We start from the raw sequence: 12,057 nt of genomic DNA on the forward strand, positions 1-12,057 counted from the left end.
AAGAAAAAATGAAAAGCAACAAACACATTTGTTATGCTTACTAATTTATAATTCTCTTTTATTACAAAGCCTCAATTCTCCTAAAGCCAGTTTTATTTTTATGCTATTTATGTAAATCCTGATTTATGTAATCATTTTGGGATCTATACATATATTTTTAAATATTTAAATATGTATTTATTTATTATATTTTAGAGAGAGAGGAAGGGAAAGGGAGAGACAGAGAGCAAGAAGTATTGATGTGTGAGAGACACATGGATGGGCTCCCTCCTGCACTTGCCCAGACTGGGCCAGGGATGGAGCCCACAAGGGAGGTGCAGACCTCAATTGAACCTGCTACTCTTTAATCCATGGGCTGATGCTCTAACCACTGAGACAAACAGCCAGCGTGTTGAAATCTATATTAATTTTAAAAACATAGAGAAGCAATTTCCCGTAATTTTATTACAATTCCTTTATGTTGAAATTAATCCCAGTGTAAAAGTTTCAGAAAGTCTCAAGGCTAGGGCAACATGCACACTGTAGTAGATGGTGGTAGTACCATTACTGTGTGACATTTCTATAAAATCTCATCCTTCCCAATGCCCTCTCTCACACATAATCTCAAATGATTAAAAACTAAGTTACCAGACCTTTCACCTCCAGGCATTCAACTTTTCTTCTTTTTCAAAAGTCATACGCATCCTTTTATAAATCTTTGCACTGTGTAGCATTACCGTGTTTCTCCTCCATTCTCCAACACACATCCACACCACCCACACCCACACCCACACCAGCTTTTTTTTTAATTCTTTATTGTTTAAAGAATTACATGAGTCTCCTTTTCCCCCCATTGACCTCTCCCCGGCCACCCCCACTCCCAAGCACAAGCCATCACCTCCCTACTATCTGTGTCCATTGGTTATGCTCATATGCATGCATACAAGTCCTTTGGTTGATCTCTTACCCCTTACTACCCCCCCCCACCTTCCATCATAGGTTGTACAGTGTGTTCGATGCTTCTCTGTCTCTGGTTCTATTTTTGTTCATCAGTTTATGTTGTTCATTATATTCCACAAATGAGTGAGATCATGTGATATTTATCTTTCTCTGAATAGCTTATTTCGCTTAGCATAATGCTCTAAGTCCATCCATGCTGTTGCAGATGGTAAGCATTTCTTCTTTTTTACAGCAGCATAGAATTCCATTGTGTAGTTGTACCACACTTTTCTAATCCATTTATCTGCTGATAGGCACTTAGGCTGTTTCCAAATCTTAGCTATTGTAAATTGTGTTGCTATGAATATAAGGGTGCATTGGTGTTTCTGTTTTCTTGGGATATATTCCTAGAAGTAGGATCCCTGGGTCAAATGGGAGTTCCATTTTTAGTTTTTTGAGGAAACACCATAATGTTCTCCACAGTGGCTGCACCAGTCTGCATTCCCACCAGCAGTACCTCAGGGTTCCTTTTTCTCTGCATCCTCTCCAGCACTTGTCCACAGCAGCTTTTGAACATCTTCAACTCAATCACTTGAAGGTGGTTGCAAAGAAGTAGTTGGAAAGTGTGGATAGAGTACTGTGCTTTGATACACAGTTAATTTCTACTTGTGGGCTTTTCATTCAAAGTAGCTTAGTAACCAGAGTTCAAGGTAAAAGTACAGCTACATGAACAATTTTATGGACAAAAATTAAATTCAATCCTTACTTCTATTTGTTGAAATTTCCAGTGCATATATTTTTTTACAATTTTGTTCTTACTTCCTCAAGAGAGATCTGCTTCAAAGGCCCTTTCTTTTTCTACTATAAGATTTTAGTATCTATTTGCTTAGTTCAAAGTCAGACTGATCCAGTAAAAGAAGATCCTTCTAGGCTTCATCATATTTTATAATACCTTTACAAGAAAATTTAAATGAATTAAATTTCAAAATGTCTGGAAACTTTTCACCATTGACAACTCTGCCTTCAGCCTGAGTTCTTGTGGCTTAATTCTGGGAAATCTTTGTTGTTTTGCTTACCTGATTATCACAAACAAGAGGTTGAAATGGTTCTCCTATGGAAATTTTTATCCTTAGCTCTTTATTACCCAGTTCTCAGTGAAGCAATTTTATTTAACAACATCAACAACAAAGTAAGTTGATTGAGAGCCACAGAAAAACTGATGCTGTGTGATAAGCAAAAAATATCTAAAAGAAAAAAGACACAGAAGTGAAATTATTTCATGTAAGAAAGCACACAACTTTTGCAGAGTAACTACTGCAGATTTTTCCAATGGTAAGGGCAATTTTTCCCATTTTAATAATAAAACACAAAAATAAAGAGAAATAATTCCATTTAATTTTGGGGGGGGATAAAAACAAACAAACACACAAAATAAAGGAACCATATATTTCCCTAAGAACTTAAACTAAAAAGAAAACGACTGAATCTTAAGAAGGTATCATAGCACCATCTGCAGGTTCAGTCTTAATTCACAGATTTAATTTAAAAATTGTATTTCTCCATTCTTTCAAGGAAATGGATGCAAATAGATATCCTTTAACCAAATAAATTAAGATGCTTTCTGAAAAATAAACATAAAATATCTATTGTTAAATTTATCCTGAATACTTTACTATAAAACTCATTAAATACAAAAATACAAATGTGAATTTACTGTTTAAATATGGTTTTTCTGAATGTTGACTTATCCTTCAATAATTTTCTCACATCATTAGCAAAACTTACTTTCTATCTCAAGGCTTGTCTATAAGGTGATATTTATAAGAACTGTCATTCATTCATTCGATTAGAACAAATTCCATGATCTTTCTTTTACAGATAAGGAAACAGATGTCCAGAGACTTTAAGTAATGTTTGCTGAGTCAGGCTTCTGGTTAATTATAATTTGGGATTGAAAGCTCGATCATCTGATCTTTATTTAGCTTATTTTCTGTTAAGAACTGGTGGTTTACAAGGACCTTGTGGGCATATACGTATGGCCCATGGACACAGACAATGGGGCGGTGAGGGCCTGGGGCGGGGGGCCGAGGCTGGCAGGAGGGGGGTCAATGTGGGGGGGGAGAAGGGGACATATGTAAGTAATACTTTCAACAATAAAGAATAAAAAAGAACTGGTGGTTTACAAGGACCTTGTGGGCATGTACGTATGGCCCATGGACACAGACAATGGGGCGGTGAGGGCCTGGGGCGGGGGGCTGAGGCTGGCAGGAGGGGGTCAAAGGGGGGGGAAGGGGACATATATAATACTTTCAACAGTAAAGAATTATTTAAAAAAAGAACTGGTGGTTTACTATAGCTGTTGTTATCACCATTGATGATAACAGGTCACATAAGGAAAACAAAAACAGATAAAAATATTGGCCATCTCCCCTCTCCCTTTCTCACCAAGGACAGAGAAATAGAACTTTCATTCTAACCCAAAACTTACTCAATATTGGGAAATACGATGGAAGGGATTTTCAAGCTCAGGAGGTAGGCATAAACTCAAATTCACCCTTTTTTTCCTTGGTGCAAAGACTTAACAGAGGATCCTTGTTGCTATTATAGACGAAACTAGAGGCCCAGTGCACGATTGAAATCGCGCGAGGAGACACCCCGCCTCCTGCCATGCAAGGAGGCACCTCACAGGCCTCCTCAAGAGTCAGGCCCAACCACCGCCACGGGCAGCTGGGACCCATGCCTGACTTCTGCCCCAGGCACCCCCTGCCCCCCTGCCTGTGTCTGCACTGGGGCTTCCCGAGCCAGCCCGGTGGCTTGGCCAGTCCCAGGCTCCCACCCCCCAGCCCCCCTGCCTGTGTCCACTCCGGGGCTGTTGGGGGCCGGGACCTGTGCCTGACTCAGAGCGTCCCCTGGACCCCCTGCCTGTGTCTGCTCCAGGGCCTCCCAAGCTGCCATGCCAGCTCAGGCAGGCCCCCCTGCCTCTGTCTCCCGTCTCCGCTCCAGGCCTCACCTGCGTGCGCAACCTCCTCCTGTCTGGTCATAACCTGTTATGGAGTCCCTGCCTAATTTGCATATATATATATATGTGTGTGTGTGTGTGTGTGTGTGTGTGTGTGTGTGTGTGTGTGTATGTATATGGCTCAGAGGTGCTGTTTGGCCTCTTTAAGTGATAGCTCTGTCTGCCTAACTCACACTCAGCCTGTGGTCTACCCACTCTCTCAGGGTCATCCTGAGGGTTAGGTCTAGACAGAGGTTGCATACTGCTGGCCATGAATCACATATGGCTCAGCTCTCTGGTGACTACATCCCTCAAACTAAGAATGATATTTATATTTTTAATAATAAAAAAATTAAAAGACAAATAATATTTTATGACATGAATATTATATGGAAGTTAAATTTCAGTGTCCATAAATAAAGTTTTACTGGACATGGAAATGCCTATCACATATGTATTGTCCAATGACCAAGTTTAGTAGTTGCACATGGACAATAGCTCACATTGTGGAAACTTGGAGGAAGGTCATTCTAGCCTTGAGCACTCTGTCAGATTGGTGAGCAACTGGTTTTTGAAGATTGTGGCTAAAACACAAACTGGAAGCCCATGCAGACACATGATGTTACTCAAGTCCTTGTAGGAAAAGAGGCTGGATCCATTGCTAATACATGTCAGGAGGAAAGGTCAATGTGCTGGCAGAAGCCAACATCAAACCTTGATCCAGTCTTTGCAGGGAGTAGCAGAATGGCCCTGGGGAAGGAGATCTGAGGCAATTGCACCCTCCACCTCCCCAGGACTCCTGGCGCCTGGTCCTCAGGGAAGAACGCCTCACTGTCTAGGAAACAGGAGATGTGACTATTGGATAAGCTCCATTTTTTTCTGAATCATTATTCTGATATCCTGCGTCTGTACTCATTTCACTGTCCTTCCCAGTCTGGGAGACTGACTCATACAACCATGACATTTAGCTAGAAAGAATGTACAAAAATGTAGTCCTGCTACTTTGTTTAGAGAAAGTATAACGAATCAATATCCAAATGAGCCAACTGACTTCCAATGAGCAGCAGCGCTGGGATTGGGACTCTTTTCTCTTTCTCCAAGTTCACTAACTTTTTCCTGGATTGTGAAGCCAGCAAATTCACAACCCACAGGATGGACAATGTGGTGTACAACGAAGGTGACAGGGAAGAGAGGGGAAGAGGGAGCTTCCCTTGCTCCTGTGGGTTTCCCACTCTTGATTAATGTATTGATGGTATTAATATTCAGTTAAGTCCAGTGACTTACATTTGTTTGGAAATAGTTCTTACCCAAAATAACAATAGAATGAAGCTGTGTTGAGTGGGATCAGAACAGGGAACGGCTTCTAGGTCTTACACTAGTCTCTTTGTGGCTCCAGTGCCTTCAGTTTGCCTCATTCACCAGGCACAGTGAGAGAAATCCAATCCCTGCCAGTTCTTTCATCATAACAGTTCTGAGCTTAGGTATTAGATAGAAAAGCATACAGTGCTTCTTTCTTCTCTCCATCCACAAGAAGGGCTGTTCTTGGCATTTTTCTTGGGGAGGAATCAAAACGAGACATACTGGACTTTATCTGTGTGTAGGCACAAATGCCAAGAACCTCTGACAATGACATGTGTGTGTATATTCATGGGAGTTTCTATCATCTGAGGGGAAAATGTCAAATGGGAGATTGTAAGTTCTCTGGATAACACACTGAGGGATCACTGAAGCAGGCCAGTCTCTGTTTTCCTCTTCTGAACTATGTTAGCCGTCTCCTCATGGTCTCATTACCTCCAGCCTTTTTCCTTCTGATCTCTTCTTCCCAATTGCACCAAAGTGATCTTGATTCTAGAACATACCTCTGATAATATCACTCCCTTGGTAAAAACCTTTCTGTTTCCTCATTGCCCTTAAACTAAAGTCTTGACCCAACAATAGGCTTGCAAGCCTGCTCCAGGCTGCTCTCATCAACAGGTCCTTGCAGACCCCACCCCACCCCATCCCACCGTGATCTCTTTTCTAGCCATGAGTAACAACGTTCAGTTGCTAGGAAGTCCTGCATTCTCCTTTGCCTCTGGTTTTCACACATCCATTTCCTCTATCAGGAGCTCCCCCTCCAATCTCTCCTTTTCCTTTAAGTCTCAGCTTACAGGACACTTTTTCCAGAATGGTCTCAAACCATTCTCCCATTCAGTCTGGGCTACATGCCCTGCTTTGGGGCTCTGCATTCCCCCTAGCATAATACTGAGCACACTGTGTTAATATGACACCTCACATTTCAGACACCCCCAGTTATAACATATGCAAGCACAGTGCCTGACACATAACAGGTGCTCAGTAACTATTTTAAATAGGAAGTGGATGAAGGAGACTGAAATTGTGCTCAACAACCATTAGCAAAAGTGGAGATGCATTTGTTAAAAAGGAGTTTAAGTTCCAGGCTGAGTCAATAAAGGGACAAAGGAAATGTATAGTGACTGGGCAGAGTTGAGTGTATGCTCTTAATACCCACTATTCCTCAGAAAGCTCGGTCCTTTGTCTGATGAAGAACATTTTTAAAGGCCCAACGGAATCTGCCTAGGTCTAGTGTGTGTGCTAGAGGGTTAGCCATGCTCCACTGCTTTTTACACCACCAGCTGGATAGATTTCTTAGTCTTTTTCAGGTGTCAAGGTATGTAGGAGCTGGGAAGTTAATTGATTTGAGGGTAATTGGACATTTAGTAGTTGGATTGGCCAGATGGTCAGGGCCTGGAGCATCCTAGGCAAGAACAACTCTCCAGCCTTCTAAAGCTCAAGGCTCACCTGTCAATCACACACTTACATATATTTCAAAGCCATGGTATCAGTGCCTAAATTCAAATGGCACTATTTCAGTCAGACTGCATTAGCCACTTTTAAAGCTTATGGTTGTAGGATTTGAATACCTTATTCAATAACCTTGTAAAACAATAAAAGAAAATTCCAAGGCAATTTTATTTGGTGGTAATGAGTATGTGTAGATGAAGGATGCTTTAATCTAGGCCCTGAGTGGGTTTTCCCAGCAACCCCCATCAAAGCAACTAGTTAGGAGGTGGTACAGGTGACAATGTAATGGTGGCTGGATATGTCAGTGGATAAGGGGGTGTGCTTGGATATGAAGGATGTAAGCAAGAAATCCAGGTGGTTTCTCAGATTTCTAGCTTGAACTGGGTGGGTGGTGGTAGCCCCCACTAGAATAGGGAATACAGCAGAAGGAACTAATTGATTCTTGGTGAGGTTAGGTGAAGAAAGTAGACTTACCTATATTGAATTTAAGGAGCTATCAGTCACCAAGTATACAATAGATGGTGGGACATATAAATTGGGAGATAAATAAATAAGTAATATTTGTGTGGGGGCTGGGTTTTCAGTAGGGTTAAGGACACCGGCCTTAGCCCTCACCCAGGGGCCCCCAAGTAGGAGATACATCAGATCAACTTGAGTACGGTAGAGGGAATCTCAGGACTAGGTTGCATAGCTTAAGGACAAAGTGCAGAAAGAGGAGAAGAGGGATCAGAACAGAACCCTAAGGCACTCTGTGATTTTCAGGGTAGCGGTAGAGAAATAACAGAAGCAAAGACAGAGACAGAAAGGAAGATGTGATGTGCAAGGGAATGTGAAGATTTTTTCCATAGCTGCATGTTTGTATGATTAAAATCTTAACTTACCCTATGAATGTTTGTTTCTCGATATAATTAAATGATGTATTAAATGTCTTAGCCCAGAGCTCTGTGACTGGCTTCATCTGAACCGTTTAATTGCATTTGCTGGCTCCTGGAAGTTCAGATTAGAAATATCACATCCCTAATCATCAAATGACAATGCGATCCTTCCAGAAGGAAAAATGGCCATCCCCATCATGCTGTGTGGAGGCCGATTGCAACAATAGAGCCATCTGCCTCCTTCCAAAGAGAAAGGGGAAACCTTCAAGAGCTTTGAGTCTGAAAAATAAGTAGATAGTAATGGTTTAGAATAGTCTAGGAAAAAAAAAAAACCACACAGAAAGAGAATTCCAATTGCCTTAAAGATTAGAAGTGCAACTTGAAATTGTGAAATTCAAAGCCTCTTTACAAATCCATGCCCCTGACATGTGTTTAAGGATGTGTACACAATCGTACAAGTCCAGCATCCATTTTGCTTACCAAAGGGGCATAGAGAGCCCACCCAGTGTGAAGATTTTGATGAATACCACGGAAATCAGAAAAGGGAAATCCAAGCCGGAGTAAAGGCCAGCTGAACGCACACGCGATCACAAACAGCTCTACTTGTTTCCCAGAAAGAATGAAGCAAAAGGACTCCTCTTTATTTATAGGTAATTTTTTGTAAGAAAGTCAACAAAGTATTTTTTAACAAGTAAGAGCCCATACGTATGTTCCGGAGTTCTGACTGGAGGTACAAGGTATACTCAAAAATAAATTTTAAACTGCAGATGACTAGCAAGAAAAGCAGTTCTTTTAGTAAACCTCAGTTGATCTTTTACTTTTTAGTAGTTTTTCACATCACACTCTAAGTTGTGAAAATTTCAAAACCTCTCTTTATAAATGTACTCTACTAAAATGTCCCACAAATATTTTTTTTTGTTTGCTTGGACGGTAATTTTAACGTTCCTCCAAATCACTCCTTTCATTAGTAGAATACTGGCTTCTAGATACACAGAAGGGGAAGTTATGATTCCTACCCTGGGGAGACTTAGCGAAAAGCTGAGGGGACTTCAACAGATGATTAATAGGACAGCATGATATATGTGTTCAGTGAGTGGCATATTAAACAAGGATTATACCAGCTGAGAGAAGAGTCCCTTCATGAAAGACTGTGGTTTAATGTGAGCTTTGTAGATTTACTGGATGGTTGCAGAAATGGAAGATATAAGATGGGAAGGACAGTGCAAAAAAGAGGTAGATACTAGGTTTCCTGATTTGTTTGTTACAGAGAGTCAGACAGTCTGGATGGAATGGAATGGATGAGAAGGTAAAGGGGAAGTAAGATTGATTTTTTCAAAAAAAATTATGATCAGAAATACAAATGAATGAGTAAACAGCATTATAGTAAAGGCTTCTCAAATCTCTACAAATACCTTTCTTTTCCCTAAGTGTTCAGTTTTTCCACGATTTCTGATATTGTGGGGACCGATCCTTTGCAATCTCAGGTTACCTTAAATTCAGGGGTACATCTGATTTTGGAGAAGACAGAGTATCATGGAGGCTTGCCTGGAGTTCAGAAGAAAATTCTAAAAACAGTGTGCCCATCTTAGCTGCAAACTCTCCTTCTCCAAGGGGAAATTGTGTTTGTATTTAAGTATCACTTTTAGCATCTGCAAATGTCACCACAGACTTCTGTTTTCACTTCTAAAACCTGCACTAGTGTCTATTGAGTTAGAAGCCCTTCCAGCTTCAAGAGCTCTATTTACCCCAGTGCAAAAATATATTTAGTCAATATGTGGCTTATTGACTCACAACTATTCTCCTATCTTCTAATGTGGAGATATGATAAGACAGTGGGTCAATAATTCTTTAATATTGGTTTTAATATTGATAAAGAAGCCACTGTCGGTCTCTGTAGCCAAATTATTCGGTCAGGTAGAGATCAAAATGTAGTTGTTCCTACACATTTATTAAGTATTCCACCTACTGAATTGAAATACCACCTTCATTATGTATTTAATGTGTGCATATTTAGCTTACTTTCTGAACTTCATTCAATCAGTCTCTTTCTATTCTAAGTACGTCACCATTTTAAATACTGCTGTTCTGATACATTTTTATTATTCTCTTGGGAAATCTTGGATATGTGAAAGTTTTCACAAAAATATTAGTATTTTTAAATATCAGTTTTATTGTATGTTGGAGAGCATATTTATTTTATTTGGGAATCCATTTATAAAATCATTGTCTAGTTTACCTTGAAAACAAGAGTCAAATACGGATATTTGTTTTTATTTTTTTTAAATATATTTTATTGATTTTAGAGAGGAAGGGAGCAGGAGAGAGAGATAGAAACATCAATGATGAGAGAGAATCATTGATTGGTTGCCTCCTGCATGCCCCCTTTTGGGGATCGAGTCCACAACCCAGGCATGTGCCTTTGGCTGGAATCGAACCCGGGACCCTTCAGTCCGCAGGTCGTCGCTCTATCCGTTGAGCCAAACCAGCTAGGGCACGGATATTTGTTTTTAAAGTGAATCTAATATTAGAGAAAAATTTTAATTTAAAAGATTTTGGGGTGGATTCTGTGGAACTTGCTTTTATGACACGTTACTTAACAAATAATATACCTTTCCAATTGAACTGTAACAAAGAGAAAGAATAAATCTAGACATGATTTTAGTGACCTGCTGGCAATAGTGTCATGAAAAGGTTGATCATTATCCATCTCTTTGTTGAGAGGTCTGCTTAGCATCCCACTCTTACCAATTAATGGCAATGTTTCTTATCTGAGCTCATTTATAGCACTTTTGAGAGTCCAGATAATGAAGAATATATTTCCCTAGATGATATCACTGTGGTACATAGGCTGAGTCACCTTGAATGATTTCACCTTAAAAAAATAAGGACATCAGAGTGTAACTCAGCCTAGAATCCCAAACATTCAACATTTTGATCCACTCACAGTAATGCATCTTTTCTTCTTTTTTTTTCAGGGTACTTAGGGTATTAGTTGGGTTAAAAGTGAACACAGGGCCCTGGCTGGTTTGGCTCAGTGGATAGAGCTTTGGCCTGTGGACTGAAGGGTCCCAGGTTCCATGGGTCAAGAGCATATGCTTGGCTTGTGGGCTTGATCCCCAGTAGTGGGTGTGCAGGAGGCAGCTGATCAATGATTCTCATCATTGATGTTTCTATCTCTCTTTCCCTCTCCATTCCTCTCTGAAATCAATAAAATAAAATAAAATAAAGTGAACACAGGATGTCCAGGTGGAAATGCCCAGTAGGACATTACATATATGTATATGAGTCTCTACAGAAAACTGTAGACCAAAGAATTACATTTATGAGTCATTGGTTTAATAAATGCCAGTGTACAATATAAGAGTTGTTGACATCAATCACAGAGAGTATATAGAATTAAAATAGAAGAGTATAAGATGAAACCCTTACAGAATACCAAAATATAAGCAGTGAGTAGTAAAACAGAAACCAATAAGTTATAAACTAAGGAAAAGTTTTCAGAGGGAGAAAGATATGAAACCAAGAGGAATGAATGCCAATTTTCAAAATATAAAGAGTATTGATTGAAAAGGATTATTGGATTTGAAAATTAGTTTGTCATTTGTGAAGTTATCAGAAGGCATCTCAGTGTGAGGGCTTGAAGAATGCCAGGTTGAAAAGGGGAGCAGAGAGGGAGGAAAAGTGAGGAAATGATGTTGCTTTGCTCTGGGGAGGGAGGAGGCAAGTAATATAAAATATACTTATGTATGAGGGGAATGTGGAGGTAAGAGGAATATTTAAGGGGATAGAGTTTTGAAAAAATATATAGAGTCAGGTCAGATATAGAGAGAATATGTTAATAATTGGGTAATATAGAAACACTTCTAAGGAAATGGAAGGCAAGGTGATCAACAGCACAGATAGATTTAACTATGAACAGGAAGGACACCCCTCCTGCTGAGAATGATTGCTGTGACTTTAATTATGTTCAGTGGGAAGAGCTGGAAGCGAAGGACATTTCCCTGAAAAATACAAGATAACATTGTCTCTGAGAAAAACAAGGACAGAGGTAGAATTGATGGCTTGAGAATGGCTGTGTAGATATTATTCACTGTTGAGGGCTCTGTGAAAGGAGTTGGGAAGTAACTTAATTTGCGCCTATGATTGGAAACCATGATACTTGCACTATCTCAATGTGTTGTCCTACCATTTTCATCAGTCTGAGTGTAGAAGCAGAACTGATGGAGAGCAGGACTGGTTCAGAGATTGAGGTCTGGAGAGCAAGCAACGTGGGAAGGAGTTCAGGGAGAAGACATTGATCAGAGAATGTCCAAGTGATTCAATCTAGGGCCAGCTCAACCAGGGAGGGTGTGAAATAGGAAAAGATTTGATAAATTGCATGGAAAAAGAGAAATTGACAGATAATAAGTATCCTTGAAATGGAAATGGGAGGACAGAAAGTTTGCATTAAGAGAATGATAT

The sequence above is a fragment of the Plecotus auritus genome, assembly GCF_963455305.1.
Source record: "Plecotus auritus genome assembly, chromosome: 4".
Taxonomy (NCBI): domain Eukaryota; kingdom Metazoa; phylum Chordata; class Mammalia; order Chiroptera; family Vespertilionidae; genus Plecotus; species Plecotus auritus.